This window comes from Rhinopithecus roxellana, chromosome 3, assembly GCF_007565055.1.
Source record: "Rhinopithecus roxellana isolate Shanxi Qingling chromosome 3, ASM756505v1, whole genome shotgun sequence".
NCBI lineage: Eukaryota > Metazoa > Chordata > Mammalia > Primates > Cercopithecidae > Rhinopithecus > Rhinopithecus roxellana.
Genome location: NC_044551.1, coordinates 161,401,316 through 161,423,672, shown reverse-complemented (window position 1 = coordinate 161,423,672; position 22,357 = coordinate 161,401,316).

Below are 22,357 nucleotides of genomic sequence, written 5' to 3'. Positions count from 1 at the left end.
AAAAATTACAACAGAATAAATTCATGCCGTTTCTTCTGTCCCTTCTAATATTGTAGTTCTGTGTTAAATCCAGAGGTATTTTAAACCTACAATACATCATTTTAGTGATTTTTAAAATTTTATAGATGATCAATTGTCTTTTAAATAATATAACGCAGAGAAAACTAATCTTTATATTTACCATTTCAGTGCTCTTAATTCTTTTTTTGTAGATCTGAATTTTCAATTGTTAGCTTTTTCATTTATTCTGGATAAATTCTTTTGCAAGTTTTAGTCTCAGCTCTTATTTATATAAAATTTTCATTATTTTGTATTCATTTTTGATGTATATTTTGCTGAATATTTTTACATAATATAAATTTTCTTTCTTTTTGCTTTATTTCACTCAGTACTTTAAAGATGGCCTTTGAATGTGTTCTAGCTTTGTGCTATAGCTGATGTTGTTGCTATAATTCTGATCAGTATTTCCTTGCATGAAGTATGTATTTTTAGTTAGCTGTTGTTAAAACACGTTCTTTATATTTGCTTTTCAGCTGTTTAACTATCATGTGTTCATAGTTTGGTTTTTCTTGTATTCTGTTGGTTTTCATTTGGTTGTGTTTTTTTCTTGTTTGAGCTTTTGGAATCTATATTATTTTTACTTTTTAATACATTTGAAAAAATGCTAATATTTTGTCATCACTTTTCTATTCCATTCTTTATTATTTCTTTGGTGAGTCCAATTACATGTATGTTAAAATCACTTGACATGGTTTCATGATCATTAAGACTATATTTACTTATCCCAACTTTATTTTGTGCTTCAATTTGTTTAAAAATTTGTATTGGCCTTCCTTCAAATTCATTATTTCTTCTGCATTTCATAATTTGTGTTTAAACCCAGCCACTTCACTTTGTATTTCATATTTGTTATTTCTTTTGCATTTTATAATTTGTGTTTAAACACAGTCACTTCATTTTTATTTCAGATTTCATTTTTTATTTCAGATTGCATTTTTAATTTTGGGATTTCTGCTTGGTTGTCTTTTAGAATCCCCATGTCTCTTTTGACATTCATATATGTTACTTTCATATATATTGTTTCATATATTTTACTTGTTATTTTAAAGTCTTTGCCTAATTGCCTAGTTTGACTAATTTTCACAGCTGGGTTATCTGCAGGTTTGATTGTTTATTTCTCCTTATGGTCATATTTTCTTGACTTTTATTGTGTCTGGTAAGCTTTGATTATAAAGTGGACATTATATGTGATTCATTGTAGATACTCTGGATTATTTTGTGTTCCTCTGAAGAGTATGAAGTTTTGTGCCAGCAGATAATTCAATTAATGATAGTCAATCACTTTTATTCTGTGGTGGCTTGGTGTTAGGTTTTATTACTGAATAAATGATCTTAGTCTCAGAACATAGATCTTGGTTCTCCCATATACTTCTTTTTTATTTTTTTAAACTGCAAATTGGCAAATTATGGTTTTGCATATTTACAAGATACGAAGTGATGTTATAATTTATGGCTACAATGTGGAATAAATAAAGCTAATTAACATATTAATCACCACAAATATTTATCAATTTTTTGTGGTGAGAAAATCTGAAGTTTACTCTCAGCAATTTTGAATGTACATTACATTATTTCTTACTATATTTACCATGTTGTGCAATACATCTCAAAGGAATACATAACTTATTCTTCCTGTCTAACTGAAGCTTTGTATCCTTTAACCATCATCTCCCCATTTCACTCACCCACGTGCCTGTGGTAATCACCATTGTACTCTCTGAGTTTGATTCTTTTAGATTCCACATATTAGTAAGAACATGTGGTATTTGTTTTTCTGTGGCTGGTTTATTTCACTTAGCATAACATTTTCCAATTTCGTGTATGTTCTTGCAAGTGGCAAATTTTTCTTCCTTAAGGCTGAATTATATATATATGTGTGTGTGTATATATATGTGTCTGTGTGTGTGTGTGTATATATATATATATATATACACACCACATTTTTAAAATTTATTCATCTGTTTATGGACACACAGGTTGATTCCATAACTTCACTATTGTGAATAGTGCTGCAATGATCATGGGAGTGCAGACATATCTTCAACATACTGATTTCAAATCTTTTGGGCAAATACCAAAACATGGGATTGCTCGATGATACAGTAACTCTGTTTTCTTTAAGAAACCACCATATAATTTTCCATAATGGCTGCACTAATTTACATTTATTCTAACAGTGTACAAATGTTTCCTTTTCTCCACCTGCTTGCCAACACTTGTTATCTTTTGTCTCTTTGATGATAGCCATTTTGACAAGTGTGAGGGTATATGTCATTGTGGTTTTAATTTGTATCTCACTATTGATAAGTAATGTTGATATATATATGTTTGTGTAATATATACACATATATGCACACATACATATACACACACATACACCCATACATATATATATGTACATGTCAACATCACTAATCAGATTACATATATGTTGGTCATTTGGTAATTTGTACGTCTTTTTCTGAGAAGTGTCTATTCAGGGCCCTTGCCCATTTGTAAACTGAATTAGTTGTTTTATTTCTATAGAAATGTTTGAGTTTCTTGTATATTTTAGATATTAATCCCTTATCAGATATTTGGTTTCCAAATACTTTCTCTCAATCTGTGAATTGTCCCTTCCCTTGCTTAATTGTTTCCTTTGTTATGCAGAAATTTTTCATTTTGATGTGATCCCATTTATCTATTATTGCTTTTGCTGCCTGTGCTTTTGGAGTCAAGTCTAAAAAACAAATCACTGCCAAAACAATTTTGTGTATTTTGTTTGTTTGTTTTCTTCTAGCAGTTTTACAGTCTCAGGTCTTACACCACATAGTTCTTAATTCTAAGACATGGTCCTTTAGGGATTTAACTCAAAAGCCCAAGCTACTTGGTAATCTGCCCTAACTTAATGAGGATTGTATCCCAGACTCTCTTCCCAGCACCAGAAAACCATTAAATTTTTAGCTCTTTCAGCCTCCTAGGTTTTGAACTCCTTGAAGCCTCACCCCATGCGCATATACAGCTCAGGTATACATCAAAGATTCGATGAATGCAGAGAATATGTATGCAGATTTTGGAGTTTCTACCTTCTGTGGACTTCCTCATTTTCTGGATTCCTATTTCAATTCCCAGCCATTGTTGAGAGTGGGGGAAAAACATGTAAATATGGATTGCAACTAGTATATTTCCTTTTTCAATCATTTTGTTCCCTCAAGTATCTGCCTGCTTGTGTCACTATCCTATGCTTTCAAATAACTATTTTATAAGTCTTGTTTGACATTTATAATTGTTAGTAGCAGAAATGTTAGTATAATAAAATCTGTGCCAACATTGTTCAAGGCAAGATGTCCTTAGGAAAACTTTAAAAATACCTTCGTGAAATATAAAACTTAAGCAAAAATAAAATACATATATTCCACAAATGAATGGACTGTCAATTGAATCAATCCTTTATATCTATGTACAAGCTTATGGGGGAAAAATATAAGATTAGCCAAACCACAAGGGAACTGATAAATTCAAAATGTGCAACATTCAGCAGGACAAATGATCTGATTTCTCCAACAAATTAATGACATAAAAATTGGATAGAGATTTATAAGATAAAGCAGACTAAGGACACATAACAATCAAATATTATAACTGGTTCTAGGTTATAGTTTGAATTTTAAGAGTAAACAAAAAAAGAACATTTTTGAAATAATCAGAAAAATTCAAACATGGACTAGGAATTAGATGACATCAGGGAATTATTGTTAAATTTACATGCAACAGTGGCATGGATGTAATGTTAACATAAGTATTAGTAAAGTAGTTAAAACTACTAAAGTAATAAAGTGATACAACCCTGGATCATGTTGTGTTTCAAACATATTCCAGTGATACCACACTGGGATATGTTTTAAAATTTAACAGAAAAAACAAATAGGAAGCATTAATATAAAATAGCATTAGCAAAATATTGATGTTTTGTGGCAGACACATAAAATCGATTTTACTATTCATTTTATGTATCTTTGACATTTTTATACTAAACATAGTTCAAAATAATAACTTCATAATAATATACTCACAATTTTTACTTAAGCCAGGAAAGGCAAATATGTGGTGTGCCATCACTTCTAGCCTTCCTTGCCCAGGGGAGACACTGTTAAATGATGAAGGCACATTTTCCAATAAGCAAGACTAACTTTCTCAGTCAAATCCTTTCTCTGGACAAATAGGAAGAAAATAAATTCATGCTAGCATGAAAAAAATAAAACATGTCTGGTATTGTCCCTGTGATATAGTTTAGATATTTGTTTTCTCCAAATTTCATGTTGAGATTTAATCCCCAGTGCTGGAGGTGAGGCCTGTTAGGAGGTGTTTTGATCATGAAAGCACATTCCTCCATGAATGGTTTGGTGCCATCTTTGCAGTTATGAATGAGCTCTCACTCTTAGTTCACATGAGAACTGGTTGTTCGAAAGAGCATGACACCACCCACCCCCTTTCTCTCTTGCCATGTGATACCTCCTCTCCTTTCCCTTCCACCATAATTGGAAGCTGCCTGAGGCCCTCATGAGAAGCAGTTACTGGTGTCATGCTTCTTGTACAGCCTACAGAACCACGAGCCAACAAAACCAAATCCTTTTCTTTATAAATTATTCAGCCTCAGGTATTCCTTCACAGCAACACAAATGAACTGAGACACACTTTATTCCATTTTATTTTCTCTATCTCTCTTTATGAGCCAGCATTTCTCTGATTTTATCATGAGGGTTTTACTATGTATATCCCAAGAATCTACCAGGGAGAAGAAGATTGTGGAAGATATTACTAGAGCTCCTCAATACCAATTTTCTACTTCTAGGCCCACAGAAGTGTCTTCTTGTGTTGAGTAGATGGGAACAACAACTAAAAAGCCAGGCAACTTGTATTTTTGAATGACAATATGAAAGACAGCTGGCCTGAGGAGTTGTTTGGAACTACAGAAGTCTTTAGGTCAACAAGAAATAATATTTAATTGTGTTAAGCTGCTGTTATTTGACAGGTTTTTGTTGTTGTTGTTGTTGTTGTTGCTGCTGCTGCTGCTGCTGCTGTTATAGCCCTGCCTATAAGGCTAGATTAGTTTGATTAATAAGGAGGTAGAAATGGTAATATTTATTGTAAGTATGTAAAAATTTCAAAAAGGGTATTTTAAAATTGTATACTATAGTATATTTTAGCAATGACAATAATAACTATTAATCAGTTGCTTATTATATGTTAGATACCCTGATTTGTGCTTTACAAAAATTACTTTATATTTGTTACATGAATTATAGTCATAAGAACATACAAGGAGGGTTTTACATTTTATACCCAAGAAAATTAAGGCTGAGCTGATAAATCATTTTCTCATGTTTACAGAGATACAAAACAAGGAAGCCAGAATTTGAAACTAGGTCTACATAACTCTGAAACCCATGCTCTTAACCATTGTGCAATAGGCTTTTTGATGGTAGACACAGAGCTCTGTATTTTTCAGTCAGTGAAAAATGCATATGCTGAATATAATAAATGAATACATTTTAGTGCAGAGAGTAAAGAACACAATTTTAGGAAATAGGTTGGGAGAGGGCGTTCAATAACTAATAAAAAGTCATCTTTTTCATAATTTAAATCATTCATAACAGATTGGAAGTTGCTGGTATACAGTTCCATTGCTATGTATGCTTTGGTTTTAAATAGCTCATTTTAAACAAGCAATGTGTGTGTGGAGGTGAGAAGGGGATGGATTGGGAATACTAGGAAGAAACTCTAATCTTATTACTTACGCTGTTTCCAAATATTTGTTGAATATTACAAATATTAAAGTAATAGAGTCATGATTAATATTTATGAAGCAATTGATAATGAGCCAGGCTCTGTGATAAATGCTTTTCATATATTACCTCATTTAGAGCTCAAGTAGTGCTGTATGAGTACTATTGTTATACACACTTTACGGATGAGAAACATGAGAGTCAGGGAGCTTAAAGGACTTGCTCGAGGTGACAGATGGGTTTAGTGGCCCAAATACTGATCCCAGACCAGAGCAAAAGTTCTTAACTACTATACTCTGTCTTCAGCATTGTCCTCTCTGCTTCTCTTTGCCGTCTACATCAGTGGCAAAGATACTTTGAGAAAAAGAGAAATATTTCTGGCAGAAGTTGGAATGCTGGTAAAAACCACAAAAGTTTGAGATTTATTCTTGTTTAGAAAGTTGTCTTTTTCTTCAAATGAAAAAGTCACTCCTTGGCATTTTCTTTAGGCAAAATTTATGGCTTCTTTTGAAATTCTTAATATTATTTCTGAATTTCCAGGAGCATCTCAATGGAGATGAGTAAATTTTAATAATTAAGGTTTCCACATAATTTGAGACTCCTCTTGCAACCAGGCCAACAAGATAAAGACCTAAATTAACACCGACTTTACCTTCTCACTTGACTTGAACTTTGACCCAGGCCCTTTTTTTGTCATCTGTTACCCAATTCTGACCTTTATAAAGATTAGTTGGAAACAAGAATAAAATATTTAAGTGTAGTTCTATGAATTATAGCGTTTTAGACTTAGAAGACATTATATTATCATTAAGTTCAAACTTCTCATTTTACAGATAAGAGGAGGGGATTTGTGACCAAAATCTCAACATGAAATCATTCTTATCTGTATAGAAAGGCAAAATAGTCACCAAGCTTGATTTTAAGCATTGGAGGATGTACACGATAAGAGTAGTTAAATAGAAAATAAAAAACCTAAAACAGCTATAGAGTTTCCTTCTCTATAAGTCTGGAAAATCCAAGTGATTTTCACCAATATAAAATAACATGTCACAAGCAGACACTTTTCAAAGGAAGATACACATATGGTCAACAAGATGTAAAAATGCTCCACACCACGAATCATTAGAGAAATGCAAATCAAGCCACAAGGAGAAACTATCTTACACCAGTCAGAATGGCCATTATTAAAAGGTCAAGCCACCACCTTGATGCTGGTGAGGTTATGGAGAAAAGGGAATGGTTAAACACTGTTGGTGGGAATGCAAGTTAGTGCAACCATTGTGGAAAGCAGTTTGGTGCTTTCTCAAGGAACTTAAAAAAGAACTATTCAACTCAGTAATCCCATTTTGAGGCATATACCCAAGGGAATATTAATCATTCTACCATAAGACACACGCACGTAGTTCACTGCAGCACTATTCACAATAGCAAAGTCATAGAATCAACCTAAATGCCAATCAATGGTAGATAGGATAAAGAAAATGTGGTACCTATACACCATGGAATACTATACAGCCATAAAAAAAGAATGCTATCATGTCTTTGGCAGCAACATGGAAGGAGCTGCGGGCCATTGTCCTAAGTGAATTAACACAGAAACAGAAAACAAAATACCATGTTATCTCTTGTAAGTTGGAGCTAAATATTGAGTACATATGGACACAAAGATGGGAACAAGAGACACCAGAGCATACTTGAGGGTAGAGATAGGGAGGAGGGTGAAGATCAAGCAATTATCTATCAGAAACTATGCTTATCATCTGGGTGTTGAAATAATCTATACACCTAACTCCCATGATACGCAATTTACCTGTATAACAAACCTGCTTGAACCTGAAATAAATTAAACATATATATGTGTGTGTGTGTGTGTGTGTGTGTGTGTGTGTGTGTGTGTGTAAAATCCATCAAAAAAGAAAAAATGACGTCCTTATACTCTCCATAATAGCAAATCAACATTCGTTCATTGCTTCACAAATGTTTATAGAGTGCTTCCAAGGGGCCCAACTGCTTTTGAGTTCAAGTGGCAAGCAATACAGAAAACATACCTGCCCTCATGAAGCTTATGTTTTAATGAGAAAGAAAGTAATTTAAAAGTGTAAAAATTAACCAGATAAATGTAAATTCGATATTATGAAGGACATAACAGAGTGAAGGAAGAGTAAATGGGGTGGAATCACTTGATGAAGGGTAATCAAGTAATCTATTGGGCTGATATCTAAAATACAAACACAATCACCAGGCAGGGCAGGTGCAAAGAATTTCAAGAAGAAGGAACGGCTAGTGCAAAGGTTCAGAAGTGCCTTGTATGCGTAAGAAACATGACTTCATGGTCAGCTAAGCAACAAAATGTATTTCTCTGGCCTTACTAAATCCTTGTATTAAATTTCCCCTCTTACGTTTTTAAATTTTCTTTCCTTCCCACAACCTGATTTCTTTTATTATTATTATTAATTTTTTTGAGATGGAGTGTCACTCTGTCACCCAGGTTGGAGTGCAGTGGTGCGATCTCAGTTCACTACAACCTCTGCCTCCCAGGTTCAAGCAATTCTCCTGCGTCAGCCTCCCAAGTAGCTGGGACTACAGATGCACACCACCACACCCGGCTAATTTTTTTTTTTTTTTTTTTTTTGGTAGAGATAGAGTTTCACCATATTGGTCAGGCTGGTCTCAAACTCCTGACCTTAGGCAATCCACCCACCTCAGCTTCCCAAAGTGCTGGGATTACAGGTGTGAGCCACCACACCCAGCCCCCGCCACTTGATTTCTTTACTGCTTTTATGTGGATGTCTATTTGTCCCAACCTAAAATATCTAAGGAGATTCTAATCTTTCAGTAACAACTGGAGGTATTCCCTGTACACATTTAATTTCAGTATGTCTATACTGATCAATCTAATTTCTGACACAGGCCAAGAGCCAACATCTCCATGTGTGTAGACAGATGGAAAAGAAATGTCTAATATCCTATCCCACAGAGATACTCTCCAGTAATTCCTTGACCACTATACCCACGGGACAACAAAAATAAGGGGTTTATAATTTCAGTGCTGTGTTAATAGAACATACTGATTAGCATTATTCATGTGTGTTGTCAGTGTGTCAGCTTTGATTTTCTACTCTGACAGGCATTTAACTACCAGGAATGGGCCTATTCTAGGTAGTATAGAAATTATAAATAACATTTGAAATTATGGTCCCTCTCTTCAAGACTGTAATATTTTTCTTCTCTTAGGGTAGAAAAATGAATTTACACTACCCTATGTATAGAAAAATGAAAATATACTACAAGGAATTATTCACAAATATCCTTGTGAATAATTATTTGTTTAATATCCTCCACTAAAGGTTAAGTGCCTTGGGAATAAGGGGAAGGTTTGTATTAATTTAACATTACATAAATGAACAGCTGTCACAGTGGTACATAGTAGGTGCTAATCAAATATTCCTGGATATATGAATGAAGAAATTAATTATACTTATTTGTGTTGCTCACAATCTAGAATGGGGCTAATCTGTTTGTATTGGGAAGAGGTAAGACATCAACTCATTAAATAGTCAGGAGGTGAGGCAATATTCATTCACTCAGCAGATGTTTTATTAACTATTAGGTGCTCAGCCTTGTGCTGGGAATACATTAATAAGCAAAATTAGGAACGTTCTCTGCTTTTACTGAGCTGATCATCTGGTTACGGAAACAGATTCTAGTCAGAAAATCACATGCAGTAAAGCACATCTCAGGCAAATGCCATGAAATTGCTGGATTGTGGCTCATTTAGATTTCAGGAGCTCTAAGAAAGAGGTTGCCAGTGGAAAAGTGAAGACGGTTACCTGCCCATAGGAATGCAGGTATAGTCTGGATTTGTCTTTTTACTACTCAAGAGCTATCTCTTTGTTCATACCCACAGGCAACATAGAACCTGCTACCACATTTCATCCACTGAGATACTCTTCTTATACTCCATATCCCACCACCCTTTTCCATCTTTCTTCCCGATTTCTATTCAGGAACTTCATTCCTGGATTCTGTCTCTTCACTTGGTCAATTTAGATAGACTCACAGTTGATTACTCTGCCAGGCTTTCGGGTTTGGTTGGATTATACATCTTGCTTTCCCCCTCCAGATCCTTGCTTGGCAGTTGTTTGGACCAGTCTCTGTCCATCCTGGCAACCAACCTATGTCTCAGAATCCCAATCTCTGGGCTTTTGTTTGCATTGTAGGGGAGTTGTGACTTATGTCATATACCTCCCTGCCTCTGTGTCCGTAGCCTCTTTTCCACAAAGCTGAAGGGTACGTTCCATTTTTTCCAGCTTCTCTAAATCTAATCTAGATGTTCCAGATCTGTTCAAGTCTGTTACCCCCCAGCAGGTTTCTTATCACTCTGTTGTCTCTGTACTTTACACAATTTTCTGTTACTCCACTCAGCAATAAAAGTAATACTTAAAAAATGTAAATTACTTAATATCACTCCTTGCTTGAAACTCTCCACTGACTCCCCTTTCTACTCAAAATAAGACCCAAATCCCTTACTATGCCCTGCAAGGTCCTACTTGATCTGTCCCTACAATCCTCTTTGATAATGTTCAATATTATTCCATCACTCCCATTAAGTTTCTGCACACTGTCTTTGTTTGGGTTTGTAAAACATGTCAAGCTCCTTTCCACCCAGTGGCCATGGCGTTTGGCATTCCTTTTGTATGCAAAACTTTCTCAGTCTCCATATCATTGCTGCTGTCTAGTTCCTGTCAATCTGCCATCGTCTGCATTGAGAGACCTTCCTAGAGCATTCACTCCAAAGCTACTTCTACTGAACCCTAGTCAATCTCTATTAAATTGTCCTAATTTATTTTCTCCATAGCTTTTATCACTCTCTCAAGTGACCTTGTTTACTTATATAAACATAAATCTTTACCCTCATAAGTGCCTAAGGTGCCCAGTCAATCTTGATTATTCAGAAGGATGAATGCATCTCGAGTGCAGGTGATAATTTACTCTTTCCATGAATATAGGTATCCATTTGTACCACACATTTTTTTCCTGCTGAAGTCTGTTGAATCTTCCCTGAACCCTCTTAGATAGGAGTTAAATCATCATCCTCTTTCTTGCATGTTCATGCACATTTGATCCATGGAGATTACTCAAATATTACCTGCCTCAACAAACTCAAGGACTGCAGGCTACTAAATGCTCCATTAACCACTATCAAAGCAACTAGCCAACCCATCTTTCACTTCCTTATTATATACTCCAGGAGGAAAAGGCTCAGGTTTACTGTGTACCAAACTAAAGAAAAATCACATTAAACTTTTAGTAGTTCTTCCTCAAACACCTTTCCTTAACTTGAGATGAAAATGGAAGCAGCCCCACCTGTCCCATCCTTAGAGGAGGGGATCACACTCAGAGAAGCCCAAATGCTCTCTCCAAAAATCTTCTTCTGTCTTCAAATGCTGACATTTAGTTGTGCTCATTGCAGGTAAGGAATTTGGAGACGTAGAAATAGATTTCAACACCATTTTTGAAATGTTTATATTATGGTCTCACATTTCACTTTAGAACATGGCATTTATATCATGATGCTTCAGCCAAAACTTCCATTTCAACATTACTTAGTAATTATCAATATCCATAAGTGCATTCAAGATCTTTAGCAACCAATATGGCACAGGTACCTACAAATAACAAGGGGAACTGGCTGAAAACTGGTACAACTATGCTATTTATATCTAAGTAATATTAGCCCTCTCTGCCTCCTACCACTAGAATCTACACCCTGTGAAAGCAAGGAATCCATCTGTTTTGTTCACCACTGTGTATTATTTGAATCAAAAAGAATACCTGGTATAGATTACATGTTCAGAAAATATCAGTTAAATGAGTTGAATTAACTTTTACTATGTGCCAGAGAACACTAATAAAACATTTATATTAAAATACATTCCTCAAACATACTTATTGTTCTTTTTTAGATAAAAAGACTGAAGTTCAAAGCAGTAAAATGGCTTTTTCAAGGTCATGCATGTGACATTGTCTGAGCTGGAATCCAGATCTAGACAGTTTGACTCCAGAATACTTAACTCATTCTATTAGACTGTCTTTTAGTTGCAAGTCTAATAGGTGCAGTGTACTGCCAGCCCTCCATGGCTAAAACTGAGCCTGGTACTTCTTCTTAGATTCTAACCAAAAAAAACTAATAATAAAAACAGCACAGATAACTACAGCACGATGTGTAATTTATGTGCTATAAGACTTTAGGAGAAGGCAGGATCAAACTTCATCGGGTAGGCTGCCTTTCAAAAAATGTTCTTAAAGATGGTCTCTTCTCAGACTACTCTGAAAAGCAGCATTCAATAGTTTTAGATGGGCAGTAAAATATTCTAGGAGAATGAAATGGTAAGGTTGTGGTACAAACAGAAGGAAGAGAATTAAGAGAAATTATGAAGCCAAATCTATCAAAGTCAGTAACTTACCAGATACTGAAGATGAGGAGAAAGACTCTTGATGTAAGGATTTGAGAGCTCCAAACTAAAAACAGGGAGGCAAAGGAAATGTTACCATTAAGAGAAATACAAGTCTAATAGTAATCTGGAACAGAAGCTGAAGGGAATATAACAAGAGTTCTTAAAACCAGAAACATAAATAAAAGGACTAGCTTGAATCCTTGGAGGTCCACCCCAGGTAGTGAGGTTCAAAAATTTGTAATGAATCCAAAGAGCATTTTTCAAGAGCTCTAGCTTTGATTCCAGAAAATGGACAAATTGGTTAACTAAACTATCTCTTTCCACAGAAAGATAAGAGATGATACTTGGGCCAACATGGTCTTTGTGGTTCCTAATAGGTTTTTATTATTTCGAGGACCTTCATTACAATGCTTGGCAGATACACAGAGATTATGTTTGCCTTTCTAGAGTCTTGTTTCCCAAAGGTTACATACAGCCTTGCCTTTTGTGTGACTAGAGGAAACTCTGTATATGTGACTATAGGAGGGCTTTGAGAATTGTCCATCCTGCCTTGAACAACATGGAATAGACAGAGTGAGAGATGCCAGTAGTAAGGTATATAGATAACATCTCCTTCTTCACACATACATCATTATCCAGGACCATTCACAACTGAGATTATAGTTTAAAAATCACCAGAGATATGTGAACTTTTATATATTTATCCATAGGTCATTCACATCTGTATCTATCATTCCCTAAATGATGCCCTAAAATACCAAATGAGAATTTATTCCTGAAAGTGCTTGATTAATGTGAATATGACAAATCAGAAAAAGGTCTCTGTATCACCAAAGGAATGCTGAAATGCTTAATATTGCTCTAATGTGTTTCAGGATTCACTTCAGGATCTCTAGTCCCAGAAATAAAATGGTATGTGTGGTGATGAGTTGCAGATCAAGGTTTGACTGTTTGGATGTGAGCAGCTATCCTTCCCCAACTTAAGAGCAATCTCAGAATGTTTGAAGCTTATTTGAATGATGACAGTAGAAAATGTGGGCATTTTCATGTGATTCTTAGCCTGTTCTTGGCAATTAGCAACCATTTGTCCAGTGTCTCAAGTCACGTCCATAAAAATAATAATAGAGAGAGTAAAAGTTGAATCCAAGGTTAAACCCTATGTTACTTCTGCCATATCAAAAAGTTAGAGTTAAGAAAGCAAAACTAGCAACCAGGAAATGCAAGTTCTAGTTCAATATTGGCAAAGTAAAAATATTTTTTACTTTTCTTACTTCCCAAGGTAGTTTTTGGAATAAAAAGTTTATAGTGGCTGTAACACTTTGCAATAAGGAGAATTATTTCATCTACTTATTTGTTCTTTTCATTTATTAATTTAACAAATATTTACTAAGTATGGTAATCTCCCTCTTATCCTCGCGGTGCACATTCAACGACTCGCCATGGATACCTGAAACTTCCAAGACCTTCATGAACCCTGTATATACTATTTTTTTTAAATCAAATAACTGAAACAGCTACTAAATGACTGATAGGCTGGTAGTGTATATAGGGTGGATCCTCTGGATGAAGAGATGGCTCATGTCCTCAACAGGCCAGAGACAGATGACATGAGATTTCATCATGCTGCTCAGAACAGAGTACAATTTAAAAATATGCATTCTTTCTGGAATGTTCTATTTAATATTTTCATAACATAGTTGACCACGTGTAAGTGAAACTGTGATACACAAAACCATGGATAAGGGGGAACCACCTTCATTTGTGCAAGGTACTGTACTTAATCTCTAGGTAAACATTAGTGAGAAAAACAGAAATTGTCTTTGCTCTTTTGGGTCTTCCTTAATAACTAGTGGCATATTTATGTCAGACATTAGTATTAATATTATGCCATGCACAGGCTATATCCTAATGTAAGAATCATGTATATACATATGAAATACACATATGCATAAATATTTCTAATTCTGCTCAGGGGTTGTTCACTTAGAAGGTAGAATTGAAGTCAAGTAGACCTATACTTGTAAGCAGGCTCTATCACTTACTAGAATGTGACCTGGAAAATGTACTCAATTTATATTATGCTTTGGAGTCTTTCTATGTACAATGAGGGGAAAAATAATTGCTTAATCTTAGGGTTGCTAGAATTTAATGAAATTAAATTTATGAAGCACTCATTTGACATACATAGAGTCCTCTATAAATTATGACTTAAAATTATATTTGGTTGAAATACGCCAGTCACAAAAAGACAAATACTGTATGATTCCATTTAGATGAGGTACTTAGAGTAGTCAAAAATCATAGAGACAGAAAGTAGAATGGTGGTTGTCAGGGGTTGGATTGAAAAAGAGAAAGGGGAGATTTAATTTAATTTGGAAAGAATTTTAGTTTTACAAGATGAAGAGTTATAGAAATGGATAGTGGGTGATGGTTAAACAATATTATGAATGTATCCGGTACCAGTGAAATGCATGTACACTTAAAAATGGAGAATATGGTAAATTTTACATTACGTGTATTTTACCACATTAAAAAAGATTTAGAACAAAATTGACTCGCAGAGGTTCACTTCAGTCACACAGCGATGGAGGAATGGACTGTCGCCCCTCCCAGCTCTCAGCTGAAGCTTGTAGCTGAGGGCTACTTTGAGTGTTGCTAAATAATGCACGTGACTAGAGGCAGGCCCAGGCCTAAGTAGAGATGCTAATTCAGCCTGCCTGATTTCAGTTCATAGTTCATTCCCACGCAGGATTTTCAGGTCCTGGTGCTCTCATAATAACCCAAAGTTGGCGAAGGTACATCCACTCAAAGCTCCCTTGCTAGCTTAAGGCGGGTACGAGACCCCTGCAGCAGCTGGAAGTGGAGCCAAGTGAGTCAAATGTCACCTCAGGGAACAGCTCAGGGACACTGATTCTTCACTTCCACTGGGAGGGGTTTGCCTTCCTCAGGCCATTCCCCAGGAACCGAACGGGAAAACGGTCGGCCGCCTCTCTCTCCACCCGAGGCGGGCAGTGGAAGGAACACCTGCGCTGCCCGGAGCCTGGCAGCCCGCCCGCCCCGCTGTTGCGGGCCTTTGTGCTGCAGGTGACAGGCGTGCACACCCCGCCCCGCTCGGAGGGCCAATTAAGAAAGCCTCTGGGTATAGTGCGGGAAGAATCGCTGAGGTAAACCTGCAAGAGTGTCAGGGGCTACTTCTACAGAGTCTCGCCGCGCACGCAGCGCTGTCAGCTCCTGCCACTTGAAAGCAATTGAAGCAGGCGCTGCATTAATATGTATTACTCCTCCTTTAAACAGCATTTGATCTGAGGGTGTGAAATGCCACGCACGGAAGCTTCCCCATGAGTCTGCTCTCCTGCGTCCTACTTCTCTCAGTGACATCCGCTACCAAAAACCTGGAGGCTGGAATTTCCAGTTAATTAGCAGAAGACTGAGCTGCCACAGTGCTGCTGATGCAATGTTCTTTTCTCCTCGGTCTATCTATTTGGAGTTTTTTTCTGCTGGATCACATCAAAGATGCTACCCTAAAGTGCTAAGGGCTGTGTGTTAGTTTCCTAGGGCTGCTAGAACAGACTACCACTACGTGGGTGGCTTAAAACAACAACAGAAATTTATTCTCCAGCTGTTCCAGAGGCCAGAAGTCTAAAATCAGGTATCTGCCGCGTTGGTTCCTTCTGGGGGATCTGAAGGAGAATGTGTTCTGTGCTGCTCTCCCGGATTCTGGTGGTTGCTAGCAATCCTTGGGTTCCTTGGCTTGCAGCAGCTGAACTCCAGTCTGCCTCTGTCTGTACCTGAGTTTCTTCCCTATGTATCTTCTATGTGTATCTGTCTTCAAGTCTCTCTCCTTATTAAGACACCAGTCACTGGACTTAGGGTCCACCCTAATTCAGTATGACTACCTCTGACATTTACTACACTTGCAAAGACCTTATTTCCAAATAAACTCACGTTCAAAGGTACTGGGAGTTAGGACTTCAACCTATCTTATGGGCAGAGACAATTCAACTCACAACAGGGTAGAAGAAAAGAGAACTAACCAGAATTCTGTTCTACCTTTAGAGCAGTTTCTTCAAAAAGTCTCCTGGTCTTCCATGTAGTGAGTACATGGTAGAGCTAGAATCAGAATTCAGGTGGCAGCTGCCTACTCAGTTACCAGAGAAAGTGACAGGAAAATGGTGCAGTCAATTCTCATTATTCATGGTAGTTGTTCTAAAATATTGTCTTGAATACAGAAGTAGTAGATATTAAACCACTGCTCCTAGGGGTAAAACAGGATTAGGTTTCTGCCAGCCTCTGGACACAACATTTTTATCAACTGATCAATACATAACCTTGTTTTATATGTGTCTGTTTATAGACATCTTATTTCATATATATTGTTGATTCTTTAACATTGAACTCACGGCAAACACCATACCTCGAGCCTGAACAAAGTTTACCTAACACACATATTTTCTCCTTACAACAGTGAAATCACCAGCGAAATGCTCAAAAAATGTGAAAAATGTAGCACTAAATAGATCCCCAAAGGACACTTGTTTAAAGCTAAAACAAGAAGGCAAAGCATTGCGTTGTGAAACCTCAGCTGGGAATATGCCTGTTAGGCAGCTCGTTTCATGCCACTCAGAACACATCTGAGTGTGACCATAAAAGCAGCATGACTATTTGTTTTAGGATTAGAAATATATTACAGTGAGTGTGCAAATCCACAAATATGGAATCTGTGAATAATGAGGACTAACTATAAAGTGTATATTGCAGCCATTCTCAACAGGTTTCATGAACAGGCACCATGCTGGGTACTGATGATATAAGAATGAATGATACAGAGTTGGGTCCCCATATGGAAGGAGCTTAATAGGGAAGACAGACCTTAAACATATAGTAACAATGTGTACTCAATATTTACCAGTGTATGACTAAATGCTGAGTCCCTATCATACGGTAGGGATTTAAAAGTATGTTTCAATGTAGGTGTCATGGAGCATCTCCTTGGAAAAATAATGTTTAAGCTCATACCTGAGAATGAGTTAACCCTATAGTTTAATGAGGTGAGTGGTTTTCCCAGCAGAAGAACTAATGTTTATGAAGTTCTAGATGCTAGAGAGAACAAAGTGAATTAAAAGCATGGAAAGTTTAGCGGGATTGCCATGAATTGTTCAAGGAGGAGAACAGTTCAAAATGGGCCATGAGAAACACAAAATAAAAAATGTCTATGTCAGCAACATTAAGAAGTTTGGCACTAAAAGCATCTACTCTAAAATGGAATGTAAGATCATTGGCTTCAAAATCCAGCTACTACAGAGAAAGGTAGTAAGATAGCAATAAGACAGCAATAAGACAGATATAAGACAGCAATACTTTTGTGGATACCAAAGTCCCCAAGACCCTTCCAGGGGGATCATGAGATCAAAACTGTATTCATAATAATAAGATGTGACTTGCCTTTTTCACTGGGTGGACATTTGTAGTGAGGAGGCAAAATCAACGGTGGATAAAACTGCTGGTTTCATTGTATAAATCAAGTAAGTGGCACTGGCAACTCCGAGCGAGATCAATGCAGAAGGCAGGTGATTTCTGCATTTCCAACTGAGATACCCAGCTCGTCTCATTGGGACTGGTTAGACAGTGGGTACAGCCCACGGAGCGGGAGCTGAAGCAGGGTGGGGCATCACCTCACCCAGGAAGCACAAGGGGTCAGGGAACTCCCTCCCCTAGCCAAGGGAAGTCATGAGAGACTGTGCCATGAGAAATGGTGCATTTCAGCCCAGATACTATGCTTTACCCATGGTCTTTGCAATCTGCAGACCAGGAGATTCCCTCAGATGACTACACCAGGAGGGTCCTGGGTTTCAAGCACAAAACTGGGTGCCTGTTTGGGCAGACACTGAGCTAACTCCTGGAGTTTACTTTCATGCCCCAGTGGCGCTTGGAACACCATTGAGACAGAACCTTTCACTCCCCTGGAAAGGTGACTGAAGTCAGGGAGCCAAGTGGTCTAGCTCAGCAGATCCCACCCCTACGGAGCCCAGCAAACTAAGATCTACTGGCTTGAAATTCTCCCTGCCAGCACAGCTGATAGATAAAACTCACATCTCCCCAGAAAAAGTACCTAAGAGAAGGGGTGGCTACGGGTGCAGCTTCAGCCAACTTAAATGTTCCTGCCTGTCGGCTCTGAAGAGAGCAGGGGATCTTCCAGTAAAGTGCTCAAGCTCTGCTAAGGGACATACTGCCTCCTCAAGTGGGTCCCTGACCCCCATGCCTCCTAACTGAGAGATACCTCCCACCAGGGGTCAACAGACACTTCATACAGGAGAGCTCTGGCTGGGATCTGGGGGGTTCCCCTATGGGACAAAGCTTCCAGAGGAAGGAGCAGGCAGCAATCTTTGCTGTTCTGCAGCCTCCACTGGTGATAACCCAGCAAACAGGGTCTGGAGTGGACCTCCAGTAACTCCAGCAGACCTGCAGCAGAGGGGCCTGTTAGAAGGAAAAATAACAAACAGAAAGGAATAGCATCAACATCAACAAAAAGGATGTCAGCACAAAAACCCCATCTGAAGGTCACCAAAGTCAAAGACCAAATGTAGATAAATACATGAAGATGAGGAAAAACAAGCACAAAAAGGCTAAAAATTCCAAAAACCAGAACACCTCTTCTCCTCCAAAGGATCACAACTCCTCACCAGCAAAGGTACAAAACTGGACAGAGAATGAGTTTGACAAATTGACAGAAGTAGGCTTCAGAAGATGGGTTATAACAAACTCCTCTGAGCTAAAGAAGCATGTTCTAACCCAATGCAAGGAACCTAAGAACCTTGAAAAAATATTAGAGGAATTGCTAATTAGAATAACCAGTTTAGAGAAGCACATCAATGACCGGAAGGAGCTGTAAAACTCAGCACGAGAACTTTGTGAAACATGCACAAGTACCAATAGCATAATTGATCAAGTGGAAGAAAACATATCAGAGATTAAAGATCAACTTAATGAAATGAGGTGTGAAGACAAGAGAAAAAAGATGAAAAGGAAAAACAAGGCCTCCAAGAAATACAGGACTATGTGAAAAGACCAAACCTGCGTTTGATTGGTGTACTGAAAGTGACAGGGAGAATGGAGCCAAGTTGGAAAATACACTTCAGAATATTATCCAGGAGAACTTCCCCAACCTAGCAAGAATACAGAGAACACTACATAGATACTCCTTGAGAAGAGCAACCCCAAGACGCATAATCATCAGATTCGGCAAGGTTGAAATGAAGGAAAAAGTGTTAAGGGCAGCCAGAGAGAAAGGTCGGGTTACCCACAAAAGGAAGTCCATCAGACTAACAGAGGATTTCTCTGCAGAAACCCTGCAAGCCAGAAGAGACTGGGGGCAATATTCAACATTCTTAAAGAAAATAATTTTCAACCCAGAATTTCATGTCTGGCCAAACTAAGTTTCATAATTGAAGGAGAAATAAAATCCTTTACAGACAAGCAAATGCTGAGAGATTGTTTCACCACCAAGCCTACCTTACAAGAGCTCCTGAAGGAAGCACTTAATAAGGAAAGGGAAAACTGGTACCAGCCTCTGCAAAAACATAGCAAATTATAAAGGCCATCAACACTCTGAAGAAACTGCATCAACTAATGGGCAAAATAACCAGCTAGCATCATAATGACAGGATTAAATTCACATATACCAATATTACTTTAAATGTAAATGGGCTTAATGCCCCAATTAAAAGACACAGACTGGCAAATTGGATAAAGAGTCAAGACCCATCAGTGTGCTGTATTCAGGAGACCCATCTCATGTGCAAAGATACACACAGGCTCAAAATAAAGGGATAGAGGAATATTTACCAAGCAAACAGAAAGCAAAAAAAAGTCAAGGGTTGCAATCCTAGTCTCTGATAAAACAGACTTTAAACGAACAAAGGCAAAAAAAAGACAAATAAGGGCATTACATAAAGGAAAAAGGATCAATGCAACAAGAAGAGCAAACTATCCTAAATATATATGCACTCAATACAGGAGAACCCAGATTCATAAAGCAAGTTCTTAGAGACCTACAAAGAGACTCAGACTTCCACACAATAATAGTGGGAGATTTTAATACCCCACTGTCAACATTAGACAGATCAATGAGACAGAAAATTAGCAAGGATATTCAGGACTTGAACTCATCTCTGGGCCAAGCAGACCTAATAGACATCTATAGAACTCTCCACCACAAGTCAAGATAATATACATTTTTCTCAGCACCACATCACACTTATTCTAAAACTGACCACATAATTGAAAGTAAAACACTCCTCACCAAATACAAAAGAATGGAGGTCATAAGAAATAGTCTCTCAGACCACAGTCCAATCAAATTAGAACTCAGGATTAAGAAACTCACTCAAGCACTTTGGGAGGACGAGGTGGGTCCTCCCAAAGGACTTGAGGCCAGGAGTTCAAGACAAGCCTAGCCAACATGGTGAAAACCCATCTCTAGTAAAAATACAATAATTAGCCAGGCATGGTGGTGGGCACCTGTAATCCCAGCTACTCAGGAGGCTGAGGCAGGAGAATCACTTGAACCTGGCAGGCAGAGGTTGCAGTGAGCAGAGATTGTATCATTGTACTCCAGCCTGGGTGACAAGAGCAAAAAACAAACAAACAAACAAACAAAAAAATAAGAAACTCACTCAAAACTACACAACTACATGGAAACTGAACAACCTGCTCCTGAATGACTATGGGGGAAATAACAAAATTAAGGTAGAAATAAATAAGTTCTTTGAAATCAATGAGAACAAAGACACAACGTACAGGAATCTCTGGGACACAGCTAAAGCAGTGTTTAGAGGGAAATTCATAGCACTAAATGCCCATAGGAGAAAGCAGGAAAGATCTAAAATTGACCCGCTACACAATTAAAAGATCTAGAGAAGCAAGAGCAAACAAATTCAAAAGTAGCAGAAGACAAGAAATAACTAAGATCAGAGCAGAACTGAAGGAGATAGAGACATGAAAAACCCTTAAAAAATCAATGAATCTAAGAGCTGGTTTTTTGAAAAGATGAACAAAATAGATAGACCGCTAGCCAGACTAATGAAGAAGAAAAGAGAGAAGAATCAAATAGACACAATAAAAAATGATAAAGGAGAGATCACCACTGATCCAACAGAAATACAAACTATCATCAGAGAATACTATAAACACCTCTATGCCAATAAACTAGAAAATCTAGAAGAAATGGATAAATTCCTGGACACACACACCCTCCCGAGACTAAATGAGGAAGAAGTCGAATTCCTGAATAGACCAATAACAAGTTCTGAAATTGAGGCAGTAATTAATCCCAGGACCAGATAAATTCACAGCCAAATTCTACCAGAGGCACAAAGAGGAACTGGTACCATTCCTTCTAAAACTATTCCAAACAATAGAAAAAGAGGGAATCCTCCCTTACTCATTTTATGAGACCAGCATCATCCTAATACCAAAACCTGGCAGAGACACAACAAAAATAAGAAAACTTCAGGCCAATATCCCTGATGAATATCAATGCAAAAATCCTCAATAAAATACTGGCAAACGGAATCCAGCAGCACATTGAAAAGCTTATCCACCAGGATCAAGTTGGTTTCATCCCTGGGATGCAGGCAGGTTCAACATATGCAAATCAATAAATACAATCCATCACATAAACAAAACCAATGACAGGAGCCACATGATTATCTCAACAGATGCAGAAAGGACCTTTGATAAAATTCAACACCACTTCAGTGCTAAAAACTCTCAATAAACTAGATATTGATGGAACATATCTCAAAATAATAAGAGCTATTTATGACAAACCCACAGCCAATATCATACTGAATGGGCAAAAGCTAGAAGCATTCCCTTTGAAAACCAGCACAAGACAAGGATGCCCTCTCTCACCACTCCTATTCAACATAGTATTAGAAGTTCAGGCCAGGGCAATCAGGCAAGAGAAAGAAATAAAGAGTATTCAAATAGAAAGAGAGGAAGTCAAATTGTCTTTGATTGCAGATGACATGATATATACTTAGAAAACCCCATCGTCTCAGCCCCAAAACTCCT